The sequence below is a fragment of the Eumetopias jubatus genome, unplaced genomic scaffold, assembly GCF_037043125.1.
Source record: "Eumetopias jubatus isolate StellerSeaLion01/CBP00866 unplaced genomic scaffold, mEumJub1_p1.0 scaffold_7, whole genome shotgun sequence".
NCBI classification, from domain to species: Eukaryota; Metazoa; Chordata; class Mammalia; order Carnivora; family Otariidae; genus Eumetopias; species Eumetopias jubatus.
Window position 1 is genome coordinate 123,082,893 of NW_028274813.1, and position 22,689 is coordinate 123,105,581.

Genomic DNA, 22,689 nt, shown 5'->3' on the forward strand with positions numbered 1-22,689 from the left:
TGACTATTTTAGATTCCACAAATATGTCAGATCATGCAGTATTTCTCTTTCTATGTCTGGCTTATTTCACTTAGCATAATATCCTACAAATTCATTCATATTGTAGCAAATGGCAGATTTCCTTCTTTTTTGAGACTGAATAATATTGTAATATATTATATTCTAATATATCACATTTTCTTTATCCATTCATCTGTTGACGAATATTTAGATTGTCTTCATTCTTTGGCAATTGTGAATATTGCTTTAAGGAACGTGGAAGTGAAGTTACCTCCTTGAGATACTGATTTCATTTCTTTTGGATATGCCTCCAGAAGTGGGATTGCTGCATCATAGGTAGTGTTAGTTTTAATTTTTTGAGAAACTGCCATACTGTTTCCATAGTGGCTGCACCAATTTATATTCCACTAACAGTTTATAAGAGTTCCCTTTTCTCCGCATCCTTGCCAGCACATCTTTTGTCTTTTTGACTTCAGCCATTCTAACAGATATGAAGGGATATCTCATTGTGGTTTTGATTTGCGTTTCCCTGATGATGAGTAACATTGAGAAGCTGTATGTATACCAGTTGGCCAATTAGTTTGCTAGTATTTTATTAAAAAAAAAAAAACTTAGGGGGCGCCTGGGTGGCTCAGTCTATAAGCGTCTGCCTTCGGCTCAGGTCATGATCCCAGGGTCCTGGGATCGAGCCCCACATCGGGCTCCCTGCTCCGAGGGAAGCCTGCTTCTCCCTCTCCCACTCCCCCTGCTTGTGTTCCCTCTCTTGCAGTGTCTCTCTCTGTCAAATAAATAAATAAAATCTTTCAAAAAATAAAAAATTTTAAAAACTTAGAATTTTGCATTTATAATCACGAGAAAGATTTATCTGTAATTTTTCTTTCTGGTAGTGTCCTTTTGGTATCAAGGTTATGTAGACTTCAAAAGAACACATAAAAGTGTTCTTTTCTTTTTTTTTAAGATTTTTATTTATTATTTGTCAGAGAGAGAGAGAGCACAAGCAGGGGGAGCAGTAGAGGGAGAGGGAGAAGCAGGCTCCTCACTGAGCAAGGAGCCCGATGTGGGACTCGATCCCAGGACCCTGGGATCATGACCTGAGCCGAAGGCAGACGCTTAACGACTAAGCCACCCAGGCGTCCCAAAAGTATTCTTTTCTTTTCTATTCTCTGAAAAAGTTTGTGTAAGATTAGAATTAGTTTTCCAATAAGTATTTGGAAGCATAGGAGATCAGATTCAATTCCTAGCTAGTTCTAAGACTATTCAGATTTTCTATTTCTTATATCTCTTTTTGGTAAAATGCTTTTCTAGGAATTAGTTCAGTTTTGGATTTGTTGGCATGGTGTTCCATAGTTTCCTCTTACTATCTTCTTGAAGTCTGTTGATACTATAATGATATTCTCTTTCCAAATTCTGATACCGGTTATTTGCATTCTCTTTCTCTCTGGAACAAAGCTCATACATATTATTATTTTTCCCAAAGAAAACAAAATTTGTCTTTTATTTTATTAGTTTTTGCTCTTTATCCTTTTTTCTCCTTTCTTTGAGTTTTATTTGCTGTTCTTTTCTAGCTTTTTAAGGAAAGATACTTAGATAATGGATTTATTTTCTTTTCTAGCACCTGCATTTAAAGCCATAAATTGCACTCTATTCATAGTTTTTGCTGCATCTCACAATTTTGATGCATATTTTTATTATCCTTCACTTCAAAAGATTTTTTTTTATTTTGCTTTGTGATTTCATCTTTGACTCCTGGGTTACTTAGAAGTATATTGCTTAATTTCTGCACATTTGTGCCTTTTCTAGCGACCTTGTGTAACTGATTTCTAGCTTAATTCCACTGCAGTCAGAACATATATGATCTCAGTACTTTGAAATATGTTAAGACTTGCTTTATGGCCCAGTTTGTCACTGATTTTAGTAAACCTTTAATTTGCACTTGTAAATAATACAGATTCTGTGGTCATTGGGTGCAGTGTCCTATATATGTCAGTTAAGTCAGGTTTGCTAATAATGTCCTAATCTTCTGAATTTTTATGGATTTTTAATCATTTTCAGTTACAGATGAGAGGCATCAGAGTATGCCACTCCAAAATATGCCACTCCAGCATAAGGATGATTTTGAGCTAAAGGCAATTGAGAAGAAGCAAACACAAGAAAAACTCTTCCCCCAGTCACTTCCACCAGGAAGGACAGAATGATTGGTAACCAACACAAACAACTCTAGAGTCTTCTCAGTCTGGAGATGGGGCCAGAGGAGTCTACATAACAAATCTTACTCCCCTATATGCTTACTTTCCCATAATTTGCTGTTCTAGAGCTCAAAGTCCCTTTCTTTTGTTTTGTCACTTCTGTATAATTTTTCGCTCTTTTGTAGAGATGATTTGGGAGCCCACGTTCTAACCAGCCCTTTGAGTTATTCATTGTTAAGACCTATATGTATGTGTGATACAGGTGTTAACCAACTTCTGTCTGTCTTCCTCTTGTTTTTGTTTTTTAAAAATATTTTATTTGTTTATTTTTAGAGAGAGAGAGCACATGTGTGAGCGGAGGAGGAGGGACATGGGCAGAGGGGGAGAGAGAGAGAGAATCTTTTTTTTGAAAATTTTTTATTTATTTATTTGAGTGAGTGAGAGAGAGAGAGAACAAGGGGAGTGGGGAGGGAGGGACTGAGGGAGACGGAGAAGCAGACTCCCCGCTGCGCAGGGAGCCGAATGCAAGGCTCAATCCTGGGACCCTGGGATCATGACCTGAGCCGAAAGTAGATGCTTAAATGACTGAGCCACCCAGGCGCCCTTGTTTCCTCTTGTTAATTTGTTGTTGCTGTTGTTGTTGTTTATTCAGTCTCATTTTCAGGGTCCCAACCAGTGAACCTAAGATGGGTAGAGGAAAAACTTTCTTCCTCTCCTATAGTTTTGGCAACTGTGAAGGGCCAGTAAAAGCCTGGGATGCCCCACTGGCTCTGGAACCTACAGATGAAATCCTGGAACACTGGGTAAAAGCTGGCAAGAAGTTAAGAATTCGTTTGTCATGTCAACTTCCTGGATGTCTGTTTGTGGTGGCTGGTTGAGAGAAGAAGGTAAGAATTCCTCCTTGTCCTTCCCCCACCCAAAATTTAGATTAATAGGAGAAAATATTTGTGTGAGATAGTTCTTTGGGTTTGTGCTGTTTTTGCTATTTGTTATTGATCTGATTCTCTCCCAAGGGCAGACATAATTTTTCTTTGTCTTTGTCTTTTGTGTCATTTGTCATAGCGGGGAGAAGCATAAGATAAAACATAAATATAGGTCCTGGAAGCCCCTTGTTTGAGTTGGCCTCACAGGTTGGTGAGTTGACTTCTCCCCGGGACTGATATCTATTTGGACAAACTTTGCTGTGGGTCACCAATAAAAAAAAACAAAAACAAAAACAAACAAACAAACAAAAAACCCAGATGAAATTCTCTTTCTGTCTCACTTCATGTCTTGAGAGTTTGGCTTGGATCCCATGAAAGTGTATTTTCCTTGTTTTCTCTGCCTCCCCAGGCATGCAGATTGTTGGGGTCTGCATCCATAGGTGATGAGCTATCAGGCTGGGAATCGGAGACCCTTCCTCACCAACTGTGCCAGCAATCAGGGGAATCTGTCTGGGGTCCCAGCCCATAAGAAGCCTTTGTTGTCTTTAACCCTCGCTGCCTGGGCAGTGCTGGGAAAATCCCATCCTCACGTTGCCTCCCTGGTACTGCAGATTAGTGTGTCTGCATTTAAGGACATCTAACTTTTGTTGGACACTGGTGTTTCCATACTGCATGTGACAACAAAGTTCTTTGCTTTCTTTGACAATCTCTGGGAGTGACCCTTTCGGATCACGGGGGCTACATCATCTGTACCTGCTCTGGGGACACTGCCTGCATCCATGGTAAAAATTTACTCTAGTCCTAGAAAGTTGTTTCTGGGTCTTCCCTTAAAAAGGTTTTCTGGGCACCTGGCTCAGTCAGTGGAGTGTGTGACTCCTGATCTTGGGATTGTGAGTTCGAGCCCCATGTTGGGTATAGAGATTACTTAAAAGTAAAATCTTAAAAAAAAAAAAAAAAGGTTTTCTTGTTTGTGCTGTGTTTGGAATGAGTATGCCTTTGGGAGAGCCTATGTATTGATGTCCAGGCAATAGATCTTTTGATTTGAAAATATTTTTATACATAAATGGATTTTTAGAAAGCTCTCATTCAAAACAAATATCATATTGGTACCTATGGAAAGATCACATTATAAGGAGGACACATGACACAAAGCATTACCATTAGCCTAAGGGACTCCCTTAAATTAGAAGGTAAAAGACATTAAAAGTCAAAGACAGAGAGAGAATTTGGAAATCAGAAGAGGAAAGTGACCTCTCACATACAAGGGAGTCCCCCTAGGTTCTAGTACCCAAGATCATGTGGTATTGGTGAATATATATCAATGGAATAGAATAGAGAGCCCATAAACAGATCCACATAAATCTAGTCAACTGATCTTTGACAAAGGAATAAAGATGATGCAATGGAGGAAGATGTGCTGGAACAACTGGACGTGTACATGCAAAAAAGTGAATCTAGACCCAGACTTTATGTCTTCCATAAAAATTAACTCAAATTGACCATGGACCTAAGTGTAAAACACAAAACTATATAAAATGACTCTGTGAAAGACAATGTCAAGAGAATGAGAAGACAAGCCACAGACTGGGAGACAGTATTTTTGAAAGCACATCTGATAAAAGACCATTGTCCAAAATATACAAAGAGCTCTTAAAACTCAGTGATAAGGAAACAAACAACCCGATTTAAAAATAGGTCCAAAACCTTAACAGGCACTTCAGCAAAGAAGATATACAGATAGAAAAAAAGCCCATGAAAAGATTCTCGTCATCAAGGAAATGTCTTACTTTGGTAAGATAACAATGAGGTACTGCTACACACATCTGTTAGAACGACCAAAATCCATAATAGCCACAACACCAAATGCTGTGGAGCAACAGGAATTCTCATTATTGCTGGTGAGAATGCAACATAGTGCACTCCCTTTGGAAGATAGCTGGCAATTTCTTACAAAAATAAAAATACTCTCATCATATGACCCAGTAATTGTGCTCTTTGGTCTTGCCCCGAAAGAGTTGAAAACTTAGTCCTCAAAACTCTGAAGCAAGGATGTCTATAGCAGCTTTGTTCATAATTGCCAAAACCTGGAAGCAACCAAGATGTCCTTCACTGGGTGAACGGATAAATAAACTACGGTAGATCCAGATAATGGGATATTATTCAACACTAAAAAGGAATGAGCTATCCAGTCATGAGAAGACATGGAAGGAACTTAAATGTGTTTGGGGTTCAGGATACGCTCTCCCAAAAATATGGCACACCTTGGGATGTTGAATATTTTAAGCTGAAGGAGTTTGAGAAAATGGCAGAAACAAGAAAAGTCTCTGTGACCTCCACAGTCCCTTGCTCTTCTTCCTTGAAACACATCATAAAACAGTCATGTGAGAGGTGCCCTCCCTATACCTGGAGGGAAGGAGCATCCTTATCTCTGAAGACAAAGGGTGCCAAGAAGTATCCTAACAAACAGGACCTGCAGAGTTCCCCCAGGTTACTACAATTAGCTTATACTCCTAACCTAGCATACTTCACTGCCTACTTTTCGTCAAACCTAGCGTAGGAACACACAAGTTCTCATCTCCTTGTGAAGGCTCATATGTCAGGTAACACTCACCTTAAATCAATTTGTTTACCTTTCTCCTGTTAACCTGTCTTTGTCAGTGCAATTGTCAGACCCAGTCAGGGACCCTAAAGGGGGTCAAGGAATAACTTTTTCTTCCCCTACAAATGAATATTACCAAGTGAAACAAGTCAATCTGAAAAGGCTATATTTTGTAGGATTCCAACTATGTGACATTTTGGAAAAGGAAAAACGATAGAGACAGTGAAAACAATCAATGGTTATCAGGGGTTTGGAGGGAGGGATAAATAATGAATGGCACAGAGGATTTTTAGGGCAGTGAAACTATTCTGTATGATACTGTAATGGGGGGTGCATGTCATCATACATTTATTTGTCCACACCCACAGAATGTACACCACCAAAGGGAACTCTAGTGTAAACCATGGACTTGGGTGATGATGATATGTCCATGTAGGCTCATCAGTTGTCACAAATGTACCCTCTGGTGGGGGGTGTGGATAATGGCAGAGGCTGTGCATGTGTGGGGACAGAGGTTACATGAGAAATTACCTGCCTTAATTTGGCTGTGAATCTAAAACTATTCTAAAAAATAAACTGTATTAAAAAAAATTTTTTTAAATGACTCAAAGCCTCCTCACCAACTGCAGGAGCTTTCTTATTTATCTCAAGACACTGCAGATACTAGAAAAAGCCATGACATTGGAAAAACAATTGTCCTACAGGTAAGAATACAAGGGAGGGGATTAAGTAGTAATGGTCCTAGATTTCTTTTTTTTTAATTCTTTTTTTTTAAATATTTTATTTATTTATTCATGAGAGACAGAGGGAGAGACAGAGGGAGAGAGAGAGAGAGAAGCAGAGGGAGAAGCAGGCTCCCAAGGAGCAGGGAACCCGATGGGGGAATCAATCCCAGGACCCTGGGATCATGACCTGAGCCGAAGGCAGACGCTTAACGACTGAGCCACCCAGGCGCCCGGTCCTAGATTTCTGATACTAGATAAATAGGCCTCCTGAATTCCTTCTGAGAGAAAACCTACATCCTTTCTCTGTCCCTTTGAGATGTAAATCTTACTATACCTTTGAAATATGAACATCCAAGGAGATAACCTGGCTCTGCAGCCCCCTGAGCTGGAAGGAAATAAACATGGGGAAAAAAGAAGCTTTTTTGGAAATAAACCGCCACTTGGTGTTTCCAAAAGGGCCCCTGGCCCAAAATGTAGTCCACACTCTCCATAATACTGCATGTCAGGGCAAATAAAAATCCTAAAATTCTCCACAGGTATTGGTAAAAAGTTTCAGCCCTCATTGAGCAGGTAACCTTAACTTGTTCCGTCTGCCAGAAACATAATTCCTATTAAAACCAAAATAAGACTGGGATGAGAATCAACTCATAAAAATTAGTGAAATTTATGTTTCTATAAATACCAAACTCATAGCAAAAATTTAGAATAAAAGCTGTAAGATCTCTATTTGCATTTGTATGCTTAGGTATTTATGTTGTAGACATGTGATATTATTCTAAGTCCAGATATTCTAAGTCCAGATGATATTGCCCAAATTAATATGTAAGAAAGCTCTATTAATTGACTTTTTTTTAAGTTGTATTTATTTATTTTAGAGAGAGAGAGAGAGAGAGCACGCGTGAGAGTGGGGGGGGTGGGGCAGAGGAAGAAAATCTTCACAAGAGCTCCTACACGGGACTGCATTTCAGAATCCACGAGATCATGACCTGAGTCTAAACCAAGACTTGGAGGCTTAAGTGACTGCACTACCCCGGAGCCCCTCTAGTCATCGAGTTTATTTTATTTATTTATTTATTTTTTTAAAGATTTTATTTATTTGAGAGAGAGAGAGAGAATGAGAGATAGAGAGCACGAGAGGGAAGAGGGTCAGAGAGAGAAGCAGACTCCCCGCTGAGCTGGGAGCCCGATGTGGGACTCGATCCCGGGACTCCGGGATCATGACCTGAGGGGAAGGCAGTCGCTTAACCAACTGCGCCACCCAGGCGCCCTCTAGTCATCGAGTTTAAAAAGTAAATGCTTGGGGGCGCCCGGCTGGCTCAGTCGGTGGAGTGCGGGACTCTTGATCTCGGGATTGTGAGTTCAAGCCCCATGTGGGGTGTAGAGATTACTTAAAAATAAAAAAATCTTAAAAAAAGTAAGTGCCCGTATAAATTAAGTTTGTTTTTTTAAAATAAGATCTGATTTATTTACTTGACAGAGAGAGTGAGCACAAGCAGGGGGAGGGGCAGGCAGAGGGAGAAGCAGGCTCCGGCTGAGCAGGGAGCCCGATGCCAGCTCGATCCCAGGACCCTGGGCCACCCAGGCACCCCTAAATTAAGTCTTTCTAACACTTTAAAAGAAAATAAAAACTAACCTCAATGTTTTTCAAGTTCACATGATGTGGGATAATCTTTGTTAAGTAAGGTTAGTTTACGATTATTTGTTAAATAAAAGTAAGTATGTCTTCAGAATTGGCAGCACTAGACAGAATGTAGATATACAATTTTATTCTGCCTGGGTTTACTAGTCAAATAAGCTTCTCCTAGATGTCTAAGATTATAAAATTATAAATTCAACCTAAGAACAAAAGATACAATAAAGATGAAGTGCTTGATGTATGTCAAACATGGCAGTAAAAATAAAAACGGGAGAAGGGAGAGACATATGTTTAACTTTCAGGCTTTTTGCTTCTGTGATTTTTTTTTTTTTTTGGATACTTGCCTGATTTGTCAACAAAAACAAAAAAATCAGGATGACGGTTAGCTTTATTTAATGTCTCATGATGTTTTCATGAGCAATCTAAACGTCATTGTTAAGGCAAGCAAATTAAATAAATGTAAGTGGGAAAACGTTTATAAATGAACTTTTTTTAAAAAAAGTTTATTTCTTTAAAGCAATCTCTGCACCCAACGTGGGGCTCTGACTTACAACCCCGATATCAAGAATCGCATGCTCCTCCCACTGAGCCCCTGCGAATGAACTTTTTGACAATAATTATGTTTTATAATATATCTACTTAAAAATAGTTTCCAAAATCTTTTTGGTAACTTGAAACCTTTAAGTTATACTAAGTTTAGTTAAATGATAGATATTCAGTGACTATCTAGATCACTTCCAAAAAAGATAAAATACTGAAACATTAATTGCTAAACATAAATATAAGTTTATCTACTTTGGCTTCTCAATTTTTATAGAGCGGCAAAAGATACTTGGATCTGTTAATAAGCATGTTTTTCTTGCCACACTGAAAAATTATACTATGAAAAATTATGTAGAAATTATGAAATGGCATATTAATACATTTACTAATCTGAAGAATGCTGATATATGATAGTTCACAATTGCATGATCCCCAGTCTTCTCTGGAAATTAAGGTCAGTAAGACTTAAGAATTCTAATCAATATATGTAAATGAGTACAAGGATACTATGGGTAAAGGAGAAAACCCCGCATGCAGAGCATGCAAGGAAAGTGAGACAGGTTTTTAAGGAAAGATGTAAGGAATGACAGGGGCAAATTTTTTTCTTTTTTTTTTTTTTAGATTTTCTTTTTTTAATTTTTTTAAAAGATTTTATTTATTTATTTGAGAGAGCGAGAATGAGAGAGAGAGAGAGTACATGAGAAGGGGGAGGGTCAGAGGGAGAAGCAGACTCCCTGCTGAGCAGGGAGCCCGATGCGGGACTCGATCCCGGGACTCCAGGATCATGACCTGAGCCGAAGGCAGTCGCTTAACCAACTGAGCCACCCAGGCGCCCTAGGTTTTATTTTAAAAGTCATCTCTGCACCCAACATGGGGCTCGAACTCACAACCCTGAGATCAAGAGTTACACGCTCCACCCACTGAGCCAGCCAGGCACCCCATGACGGGTACATTTTTGTTAAGGGAAAAGGAGAGTAATTTTGTCCTCGTTTAGAGGTTATTTAAGGTTGTTTCAGAATGAGAAAGAGGAAAATAAAGGGCAAAATCCTAAAGGGTATAGAAAGTTAAAAAAAGAGACAGAGAATATCTTACCTTGTGGTATCAAGCCAGCTAAAGTTGCATGGATTTATTATAAGGATATAAAGAAGCTTTAATATCAATAGAATACCAATGCAAAAGTAGAACTTGATTTTCTTTCTGTGTTAAAAAGATAAAGTTTCCTGGGACTATTGGTCTTTTTTTTTTTTTAGATTTTATTTATTTATTTGACAGAGAGAGACAGCGAGAGAGGGAACACAAGCAGGGGGAGCGGGAGAGGGAGAAGCAGGCTTCCTGCCGAGCAGGGAGCCCGATGCGGGGCTCGATCCCAGGACCCTGGGATCATGACCTGAGCCGAAGGCCGCTTAACGACTGAGCCCACCCAGGAGCCCCTATTGGTTTGTTCTTAAGAGAAAATTGTAAAAGGTGTTTGTCTTTTAATCTACTGAGTAATATGGCTTGGAAGCAAAGACTGCTTTATCAAAATAATTTCCCACACTTCATGTTATCTCTATCAAGTCTTCGATTAGTTAAGAAAATGAAGTCTTCTCAATATTTTTTTAAAGATTTTATTTATTTATTTGACACAGAGAGAGAGAGACAGCGAGAGAGGGAACACAAGCAGGGGGAGTGGGAGAGGGAGGAGCAGGCTTCCCGTCGAGCAGGGAGCCCGATGCGGGGCTCGATCCCAGGATCCTGGGATCATGACCTGAGCCGAAGGCAGCCACTTAACTGACTGAGCCACCCAGGCACCCCACAAAGTCTTCTCAATATTAACACAGCTAAGTTTTTTTTGTTTTTCTTTTCCGCTCAGCTATGTTACTTCCTACATTTGTTTTTGAAATCTTTCATTGCTCAGTAATGAATAAGTAAGCATTGCTTCGTAGTGATCTGTAATCCTATTTACAGATCTTCCTCCATTTACGATGGGGTTATGTCCTGATCAATCTACTGTAAGTGGAAAATCATAAGCTGAACATGCATTTAATGCACCGAACCTACTGAACATCATAGCTTAGCCTCGCCTACCTTAAATGTGCTCAGAACACTTACATTAGCCTACAGCTAGGGAAGATCATCTAACACAAAGCCTCTTTTTATAATGAAGTGCTGAATATCTCATGTAATTTATTGAATACCGCACTGAAAGTGAAAAACAGAATGGCTGTGTGGATAGAGAATGGTTGTCAGTGTGTCTGTCAGTGTTCACACTCGTGACCGAGTGGCTGAGGGAAGCCGTGGCTTGCTGTCGCTGCCCAGCGTCGTGAGAGATTACTGTGCCGCACGCATATCACTAGCCCTGGGAAAAGATAAAAATTCATGATTTGAAGTATAGTGTCTATGGAATACGTATTGCTCCTGCACCATTGTAAAGTTGAAAAAATCCTAAGTCAAACCATTTTTTAAGTAGGGACCCATCTGCAATCAAGTGCTTAAAACTTTGGGTGTTCTCCACAGCCTTTACAAAACCAAATTCTAAATAAAGTCTTTGACTTCAAACTAACTTTGAGTTTTGTTTTGTTTTTTTAATGAGGTCCTTGGGAAATCTCCAAGGATTTGTCCTCTCACCTGGTAAAAACAGAGATGTTAAGCCGATTTGGTTTATTTTATGTGTTAAATTACACAGGAAGCATGTCAAATAAAACGTGGCTTAACTTTCTTTAGGTTGTAATTTTATGGACATATGTTATTAATATAAGTGTTTTAGCAATTGCATGAAATTCCCAGAATTGTGTGAATGTTCTTATTATCCATGTACTCAGTCGTAATTTCAATTAAAATCTTGTATGCCACAGAAGTAACAAAGTTTCCTTGTCAATTGCATTACAGTGAACTCTCATCAGATATTTCACTGCGGTATTTTAAATCTTTTGTCATTCATCAGCAATTATTGTTTTACTCTGATACTTCCCTGAAATCTCTTATAATCAGATGCAATCCAAAAGTACTTAATCCTCAAAGAAGTTCATGGAGAAGCCGCTGACAAATACTCTGGAGTACAGTTTTCTGATAATTTGGAAAGCATACCACTTGACTGGGTAAGAATTTCCAGAACTCTAATAAGGAAATGGAAGACTGGATAAAACTGCTGACTCATGATCAGGTAGAACACCATTATCTACAAAGGCCAAATTATGGAAGCAGCCCAGTGTCCACTGATAGACAAGGAATGGATGAACAAGATGTTATTACAATATCACTCAGCCACAAAAAAGAATGAAATCTTGCCATTTGCAATGACATGGATGGAGCTAGAGAGTATAATGCTAAGCGAAATAAGTCATATGTGGAATTTAAGAAACAAAACAAATGAGCAAAGGGGGGAAAAGAGAGAGAGAGAGACAAACCAAGAAACAGACTCATAACCATGGAGAACGAACTGCTGGCGACCAGAGGGGTGGTGGGGGGGAAAAGGTGATGGCGGATGAAGGAGGGCACTTGTCGTGATGAGCACCTGGTGATGGATGGAAGTGTTGAAATCACTATATTGTACACTTGAAACTAATGTAATGCTGTACGTTAACTGACTGGTATTAAAATAAAAACTTAAAAAAAGAAAGATCAGGCAGAACAAGAAGTAATTACATAGGACTAAATAAGCTGATGAAGATGATTATACATTTTTTATGGCCTTTTTGTTTAAATTTTTGCTGGCTCTTTAATGTTCTTATTTTCTGAATATAGGAAACACTTTTTCTCTTTGCTCATAAGCTATTTGCAACTTATGGTGATGCATAAATTATATCTTTGGAAACAGAAATAAGACATTAATTTTTCTCTCAACCTGAGAGCCTGGGATTACCAGTGGGCTGGTATGTGGGGGTGGGTCCTTGGGAGGTGATCAGGTCATGAGGGTGGAGGCCTCATGAATAAAAGTAGTGCCAGAGACCCCAGAGAGCTCCCTCACTCCTTCTCCCATGCGTGGACACAATGAGAAGACCTGCCTATGAACGAGGAAGGAGCTTCTCCCCCACATGCTGAACCTGCCGGCAGCTTGAGCTTGGACTTCCCAGCTTTCAGAAGTGTGAGAAATAAATTTCTGTTGTCTGTAAACCGCCTAGTCCATAGGGTTCTGTTACAGCAGTCTGAATGGACAAAGCCACCGCCTGATCCCTCCAGAATTCAGAAATTCTTTTTTTTTTTTAAGATTTTATTTATTCATTTGACAGAGAGACATAACGAGCGAGGGAACACAAGCAGGGGGAGCAGCAGAGGCAGAGGGAGAAGCAGACTCCCCGCCGAGCAGGGAGCCTGATGCGGGGCTCAATCCCAAGACCCTGGGATCCTGACCCAAGCTGAAGGCAGACACTTAACCAACTGAGCCACCCAGGCATCCCCAGAATTCAGAAGTGCTTATTGAGCCTTGTAACCAATATACCGTGGCAACAATGGAGCTGCAGGGTTTCCAAGGCTGGGTCAGAAGCAGCTTTGCAGTTCCTGCCTTGTTCCATCTCAACACTCTCTGTTGGAGCCCTGAGCTGCTGTGAGAGAAATCTGGCTACCCTGCTTGGGAAGACTGTGTGGAGGGACCCTGGGACTACAATTGAGAGGGAGAAGGGCCAAACGGAGCCGATATTTTCAGCTATTCTCCCCAAAGCACTAGGCACGAAAAGGAAGCCTTCTTGGACCTTCGGGCCCAGGCCAGCTGCCAGATGAAGACCATCCAGCAATGCTTGTCAACTCCATGTGGAAGCTGAAGAATCAGCCTTGCTCAAATTCCTGACCCCCAAAATTGTGAGATATTTAAAGGGCGGGTTTTTTAAATCTTTTTTTTTTAAATCGCTAAGCCTCAGGGTAGTTTGTTATGCGGCAATAGCTAGCAGGAACAATAGTAATACATGTTAAATAACTTCATTCTATTTATTTATCTGTTTTATTCCAGGTGCACAAAATTCAGAGTTTCTTCCTCATTGGTTTGTGCAAATTCTCTTTTATTTTATGATTTTTTTCTTCCATTCTTCTTTCCTTGTAGGAATTTAATATAGGTATTTAACATATGCTTTTCCAATCTACCACCTCTGTTTATTTCGATATATGTCTCTTCTTAAAAATATAGCATGTCCCATTTTTTGTACTTTTATTTTTGGACCTTTTATTTTTTGTTGTTTTTGTACTTTTGTACCTTTATTGTACTTTATTTTTTTTAAAAAAAGATTTTATTTTTCAGAGAGAGAGAGAGAGAGAGAGAGCGCACACAAGCAGGGGGAGCAACAGCTGAAGGAGCCCTATGCAGAACTCGATCCCAGGACTCTGGGATCTTGACCTGAGCCAAAGGCAGACGCTTAACCAACTGAGCCACCCAGGCAGCCCTTTTGTAGATACCTTTAAAGTTACAGAATTGGTATTGGGATGCCCGGGTTAAGCGTTTGCCTTCAGCTCAGGGCATGATCCCAGGGTCCTGGGATCGAGCCCCGCATCGGGCTCCCTGTTCAGTGGGAAGCCTGCTTCTCCCTCTCCCACTCCCCCTGCTTGTGTTCCCTCTCTCGCTGCCTCTCTCTGTCAAATAAATAAACTTAAAAAAATAAAGTTACAGAATTGGTATTGTACTATCAATCATGTTCTGTTTTTTACTTCTTTTTTTGCACCAATTTGTAAGTTTCTGAGATCTCAAAGTATTGTTTCATGGAATCCAGGTTGCTTTTCCTGAGTGCTGCATAACATTCCACGGAAAACACACTCTGTCTTTTCCTCATCCATCCTGCTGGTATCGGAACCAGCAATTTGTTATGACACATGTTGTGTTGTTGTAAAGGTGACAAACTTTTGCAAGACAGTGTTTTGAGAGGTAAGGAGGGGGAGCGATTGCTGTGTTGTAGGGAGTTGTGTGTTCTTTATTTCACTAAGTACTGTGGTACAGCTCGCCAGACAGCTGCATTGCTTTAGAGTCATATCAGCAAGACCCAAGGGCCTTTCATTCCCCCCACCTTCTCCAGAACTTGATAACATCTCACTTCCTGATTTTAGTCCAGTGGTATCTGTTGTTTTGATTTGCATTGTTCTCATTACTGGTAAGATCAAATGCTTACCGGCCGCATGAGTCTCCCTTTCAGTGAGTTATCTGTCAAATCCTTTGCCCATTAAAAAAATTGGGTTTCTTGTAAAAAAAAGAAAGAAAGAACGAAAGAAAGAAGAACGAAAGAAAGAAAGAAAGAAAGAAAGAAAGAAAGAAAGAAAGAAAGAAAGAAAGAAAGAAAGAAAGAAAGAAAGAAAGGAAGGAAGGAAGGAAGAAAGGAAGGAAGAAAGAAAGAAAGAAAAAGAACTGGGTTTCTTGTCTTTTTCTTGCTGATCGGCAATTCTTGAATGTTCTAGCTATGACTTTGTTCTTGGTTGGCTTTGTACAGATTTCTCTCAGGCTGTCATAAGTCTGCTCCCTTGTCGATGGGGCGCTCTACTAAACTCAAATCTTTAAGTGGTCAAATCCATTGATATTTTTTTTTCTTTATGTAATTTAAAAACTTTGTTTAAAAGATCTTGCATCCCTCCCCATCCAAGGTAATAAAGCTGTTTTTCTGTTTTCCCCTGAGAGATTTTATTCCTGAGCCTGCCACCATACCATCTGAGACACAAGGCCACTTCCCAGCAAATTCTCCTGCATCTTCAACCTTTTCTCTGAAGGCTGCCTTCACCCTCACCTTCTTGCTCTGGAAGAATCCTGGCTTTCCCCGGGGAATCCTACTGAACTCAGGATCACGGACTCGACTGTAGAGTGCTTTAGGGTAAGTTAGAAAAAGGCAGCCCCTCTGCGTGGCAGAGCCCCCAGGAACAGGGGTGGTGAGGGGAGTGTGGGCTGGGTCTCCTCCCCTGCTGGCCTTCTCCCTGCACACCCCCTGTAGGGCACACTCCTGGCTGAAGCGTGGTTTTATCCTTATGCTCATCATCTTCCACCTCATAACGCTGAACTCTTGGGGCGCCTGGCTGGCTCAGTTGGGAGAGCATGTGACTTCCTCTCGGGGTTATAAGTTCGAGCTCCACATTGGGTGTAGAGATTACTTAACAATAAAATCTTGACCCAAAAAAAGCTCAATTCTTAAGCACTGTCCTCTCTGCCCACCTCCTCCCATATTCCTGTTCCATCAATGCCCCAACCCTGTGGGAGCCTCCAATACACGGATGACCACTTTCTCAGGGTGACCCACCATTCCCTCTCTGGGCCCCTCCCTCCCAACTACCCTGTGATACAGTTTAGATCCAACCATCACATCATTATAACCACGCCCTTGTACCCCAACTTGTCTGGAAAAACTCTGCCCCAACTTACCACCCACCTTCCACTAACTCTGACGGCACATGAACTAACTGCTGAAAAGTGACGGTCATGCTGAATCATCTCACTTTTAATTAATGACCAAACATCTCCATGTCTTATTGACTGTTCCTTCTACAAGGAATGGTCCTCCACCAGAGGCTGAATGGGTCACTCCATTATTTAACTTAGGTCTTTGCTCAGATCACCTCTTTGGAAAGGCCCTTCTCCTATGATCTAGAATTCCCCTCCCCCAGGACTATCTAGTTCCAGTGACATGGCTTTATTTTTCTTCATAGCATATATCATCTCCTAACATAATATTTAATTCTGCGCTTATTGTTTATTTTCTCTTTCCCCCACTTGAATGGAAGCTCAGTAAAAGCCACTTGCCTATTCTGTTCCACGCTATATCCCCAACCTAAAACCCATAGGAGGCATTTAGTAAATATTTTTGAAATGAATGAATGATGGCTGGCTCCAGGATGGATGTCTCCAAAGTCTTAAAAACATTGATATATTATCTGACATATTTGATAGACTTGAGAGGAGTTTTGGAGTTCTGGTAGAGAATTTGGGTATGCATTAGTGATAGGCACATAGAAAAGCAAGCAAATTTAAAAATGAAGCAATTACTAATTCCAGGGGGGTTAAAACAACAAAAGGTTGTTTCCAGAAAAGAAATATGTTTATTTGGTCATAGTAAGGTAAGCGTGGAAAAATAATTTAACCCAAAACTGTGACATACCTATTTTGGCTCAATGGTGAGGAGGGACAGGGGTCTCTATGTCCATAGGGTGGGGGTAGGTGGCTGGGATTTGTATGTGTGCATGGTAGCTAATCCTAATCTTCTGTAGTGGGAAGTCAAATGATAAATTCCCAAACTGAAAAATCACAAAACAGTTGTTTATGCATCCTATTTACAAGAAAGTGTAGGGGAGGAAAAAGCTTTCCTTGACCCTCTTAGAGTCTCTGGTTCGGTCTGAATATTAAGCTGGCAAAGACAGATTAAGAGGAGAAAAGCCTACACATTTTACCAAATTTTGACATGTACAAGGGAGCCTTCAGAAGACAATGAAGGCCCAAAGTAGTGATCAGAGCATGAAGCTTTCATACCTTTTAGACAACGAAACAATGAATTTGTGAAGAATTAACAAAACAAAGGGGTAGTATATAATGAAGAAATAACTAGGAAGGGCGCCTGGGTGGCTCAGTCGGTTAAGCGGCTGCCTTCAGCTCAGGTCATGATCCCAGGGTCCTGGGATCGAGCCCCGCATCAGGCTTTCTGCTCAGCGGGGAGTCTGCTTCTCCCTCTCCCTCTGCTGCTGCCCGCCCCCCGCTTATGCTTGCTCTCAAATAAGTAAATAAAATCTTTAAAATTTTTTTAAAATGAAACAGAATAACAATTAAGTTCTGTTATAATTCAATTGTGCCTTAAGTAAATTGGTCCCAATCAAACTCAAATGGTTTTTGTTTTGTTTTGTTTTGTTTTAAGTGGGCTCCACACTGGCGGTGGAGCCCAACACGGGGCTTGAACTCACAGCCCTGAGATCAAGACCTGAGCTGAGATTAAGAGTCAGACTCTTAATGAGTGAACTACCCAGGTGCTCCTCAAATGGTATTTTTCTATAGACCTATAGAAATTTTCTACTTAAACTTTCTGGGTAAAGTTATTAAAATATAATATTTCTCTAGTTATTATTGACAGTATATTAATATAGTATGCTTATATTCACTTAATTTTATTTTTTGACAATCTTGTTTTGGGGATTTCAGACAAAAAATAATACTGACTTTAAAATTATCTCAGTCTGGGCTTCCTGGCTGGCTCAGTCAGAGGAGCGTGTGACTCTTGATCTCAGGGTCATGAGTTCGAGGCCCACGTTGGGCGTGGAGCTTACTTAAAAATAAAATCTTAAAAAAATAAAATAAAATAATCTCAGTTTATCCAAAGACTTGTGAATAGTTGGTAACAAAATATTGCCTGTGACAAAAGATAAACAATGTCATAAATAAATTAAGTGTATACACTAAATTTTTAAAATGAGTCAGTATTGGGGTGCCTGGGTGGCTCAGTCGTTAAGCATCTACCTTCGGATCAGGTCATGATCCCAGGGTCCTGGGATCGAGCCCCGCATCGGGCTCCCTGCTCCGCGGGAAGCCTGCTTCTCCCTCTCCCACTCCCCCTGCTTGTGTTCCCTCTCTCACTGTGTCTTTCTCTGTCAAATAAATAAATAAAATCTTAAAAAAAAAAGAGTCAGTATTTACCTATACAACATAAAAAGCAAAAGGAGAATTTTGCTTATACCTCAAAAGTGTGTATTTCTCTATATTCCAACTTTTATTACTCTTATTAAACTCTATCAACAAATAGGTATTTTCCCTAATATGTCCCTTAGGGTAGATTAAAACTTCTTTTCTTTTAAAAATAACTGGCGTTGTGTTCACAATGGTGCTGATCATGAAAATCATCTGGATCTATATACTCGAAATCAGTACAAATATATTTGGCCCTAAAAGGAAAGGAAAAAGGATTCACGGCCGCAGCACTATCCCTACATGAGATCTAACTCAGCATTTTTTTTTTTAAGATTTCATTTATTTATTTGAGAGGGAGAGCACATGAAGGGGGAGAGGGTCAGAGGGAGAAGCAGATTCCCTGCCGAGCAGGGAGCCCGATGCGGGACTCGATCCCGGGACTCCAGGATCATTACCTGAGCCAAAGGCAGTCGCTTAACCAACTGAGCCACCCAGGCGCCCCTCTAACTCAGCATTTTTGTCTAATTTTAAAATAAACAGGTTCTTCCTAAACCCAAAATGTTATTAGCTGCTTATGAGTAAAAATTAATGTGTTACAGGTTTGACACTATAATTTTACCATTTAAAATTTAATTATGTTTTAAAATCACGATTTTTAAAGCTCTAAGATAATAATTCAATATAGTTTGCTACAACAATCTCTCTCATACATATGTATATTTATATGTGTGGGATATATATATAGAGAAAGAGAATAAACTTACTTTGCATTTATTTCTTCCCATTTCCTGAACTATTAATTTTTTAAAATTTCTTTCATAAACCCACATCCATTTACAAAGATTAATATACTATATTTTTTATGTATGATTGTATACAAATATATGTGAATCAGGACTAAAAGAAACAACAAACAAAGAACCCCAGTAGTTCAGAATGGGAGGTGTGGCAGTGGAGATAAATGTAAAGTTTGCTTCTTTTTTTTTTAAGGTTTTTTTCATTTATTTGTCAGAGAGACAACATGGGTGAGTGCACAGAGCAGGGGGAGCGGCAGGCAGAGGGAGAAGCAGGCTCCCCCCTGAGCAGGGAGCCCGATGCGGGGCTTGATCCTAGGACCCTGGGATCATGACCTGAGCTGAAGACAGACCCTTAACCAACTGAGCCACCCAGGTGTCCCTAAGGTTTGCTTTTATAAACAGTAGATAAATGGAGATGATCTCACAAGAATTCTTTATTTTTCAAAAAAAGACTTTTACTTATCTATTTGAGAGAGCGAAAGAGGAGGAGCTTGGGGGAGGAGCAGAGGAAGAGGGAGAAGCAGGTTCCCCATTGAGTAAGGAGCCAGATGTGGGACCAATCCCAGGACCCCAGAATCATGACCCGAGTTGAAGGCAGAGGTTTAATCGACTGAGCCACCCAGACAACCTCACAAGAATTCTTTTTTTCTTTTAAGATTTTATTTATTTATTTGACAGAGAGAGACACAGCAGGAGAGGGAACACAAGCAGGGGGAGCGGGAGAGGGAGAAGCAGGCTTCCCGCGGAGCAGGGAGCCCGATGCGGGGCTCGATCCCAGGACCCTGGGATCATGACCTGAGCTGAAGGCAGACGCTTAACAACTGAGCCACCCAGGCGCCCCCCTCACAAGAATTCTTATGTAGGAACTTTGCACTTGTAACCAGCACTGAACCAGAGACAGACCCATCCAAGTTCTCGTACATGATGGTGGCCCACATTTTCCATCCATTTCTTTTCATGTTAGCAACTAAACACATCTGCCAAGTAAGAAGTATAAATTGTAACTTACTAGAGCACGATCACCTTTAATTTGAAAATGAATGTAAACAATTGGATCAAGCTATGCAAGTGTTTATACTATCACAGCTGAATCAGGAATTATTACCAATACCCATCACCAGATCGATAGATTCACCATATGGCTACCAAGGACAGCTATAATATTAAATTTCATACGCATGCACTAGTTATATGATCAGTACTGGGATTATATTTCATCTCAGGATAAAACAAACAAGCAATTATAGTTTTCATCAAGAGTTTTAATTAAGGCTTACTACTTTATAAAAGGAAAAGGGTAATAAATTTGAACACTGACAACAAAAGGCTTTTGAAAGAGCCCATCCCCCAGTGAGAACACCCTTGTTCATCGACAGTATCAGGGTCACAAACCTTACTGGCCAAATTATGAAGGGAGTCTGCATCACTCGGAATTAGGTAGAATTTGGGAATACAAAATAGGATTTAAAAAAATAAATGGGACACATTTTGCACAGAAACCTAACTCAGATGGCCAGATGCTTTTTCACTATACAGTCAACAAAAAGTTGAAAGTCCCCCCCCCCGCAGAGTTAGGATAAGCCCCTTTGATATTCTCTGCAGATATTTATCAAAGGTAACCATATTCATTGATCTATTGAACACACTCTTGCATGTGTTTTTGAACACACTAAAACGTTTTTGTTGGGATGGATTGATTATATTTGAGCATGACTGTATGCGAAAGAACCTTAAACTACCCCATGAGTGCCCCCATCTGAGAAACATAACATTCTTTAAAACAACACTACAAATATATTCCCTATGCATGTATTTGCCAAAACATGGAATAGATAAGCCACTTTAGATTTTATTTATTTATTTGTCAGAGAGAGAGAGCACAAGCAAGGGGAGTAGAGGCAGAGGGAGAAGCAGGCTCCCTGTTCGGCAGGGAGCCTGATGTGGGACTCGATCCCAGGACCCTGGGATCATGACCTGAACTGAAGGCAGACGCTTAACCAACTGAGCCTCCCAGGCATCCTTAGAAAAGCCACTTTAAATAAATAAAATGATTACCTACAGGAGAGGAAGGAGGCAAGATGGGTAGAAGACGCGCTTCTCTGAACCTACCTCGTTTTTTTTTTTTGTAGATTTGACTAGAATTATGTGAATGTTTGGCATAAGGGTAAAACAAACTTACATCAAAATGTATTGGCAATTTGTGTCTTCCCTTCTTTTTTCTTGATCACTCTGTCTCGAGGTGGATCAATTTTATTGATCTTTTCAGAGAACCAGCTTTTGGCCTCATTGATTTTCTCTAATGTTCTCTAATGTATTGATTTTTGCTCTTATCTTATTTCTTTCCCTCTACTTCCTTTGAGTTTAATTTGCCGTTCTTCTAGAAATTTCTTCTTTTTGAATACACATACTTGCACAGCTATAAATTTCCCTCTAAGAACGTGGCATGTGTGTGAAGACGTTGTTTTTAAATTACAAATCCAATTTCTTTGACAGATACAGGGATATTCCGATTGTCTATTTCTCCTTATTCCAGTTTTGGCAATTTGTGAGTTTTTTTCAGGGACTTTTCAAGGAATACCCGGGCTGTTCAACATGGCCCCTCCACTCAGCCCCGCTGGAACTAAACATCTCCGTGCCCTGAATGGATGTGGGCATGGTTTGGCTTACAGATCTTGGACAGTTGTCCGCTGTGTGCCCTGCAGATATGGACACTAGGTGTGCCCATACCTTTTGGGGAGTCACTTCTCCCAGGTCCTCTCAGCAGACAGGGCTAGGGACTATATGTAAGTGTATACACAAACATACCTATGTCTATTTCTTTTCTTTTTTTCTTTAAAGATTTTATTTATTTATTTGAGAGAGAAAGAGAGAACACAAGCAGGGACGGGGACAGAGGGGAAGGGAGAAGCAGACTCTCCGCGGAGCAGGGAGCCCCATGCTGGATCCTAGGACCTAGGGATCATGACCCCAATGGAAGGCAGACGCTTAACTGACTGAGCCACCCAGGTGCCCCAGGGCCTGCCTTTATGTACTTAGTTTTAATAATATAGTGAGTACTCATTTATCCATAGCCTAAAAGGAAAGCAAGAACTGTGACAGTATTTTATATCTAACCGTATGTCCCCACCATACCTCTCTTCCAGACTTCTCCCAAGATAAGTATTATCTGTCTCACTATAGTTCAATCATCTGACTGCTATAGATACTTGATTTGTATGACTTCACCAGATTTAATTCGTCTACGCCTCTATTGATGGGCATCTAGATTATTTCCAGGTTTTGTTTGCTTGCTTTACAATTTTTCTCTTTTTCTTGGAATTTGGAAGCTCCTTCAGGATGTGACAGTGTGTGAATCTTTTTTCACAAATTGTCCCAGCACGTGGAAGATTCTTTCAAGCTTGACCCCTTTTATCTTTTTCAGTGTACAGACCCTGTCATGATTATTTGGAAGTTTTTGATATTTTCAATAATGCTGCTATAAACATTTTTTATGTGTTTCTCTGGATGGGCGTGTGTCAGAGTTTCTCTAGAATATTTATCTAAGAGCAGACAGTATAATAACTCTTTTGTTTTCTAAAGTGGTTGCATCCATTTACATTCCCACCAGCAATGTTTAAGAGATATTAGAGATTCACATCTTTTCTAATGCTTGACGGTGTCAAACTTTCAAATTTTTGCCAATCAGATCTTTGTAAAATAGCCTCTTCTTTGTGGTCTTGAGTTGCATTTACCAGATCAG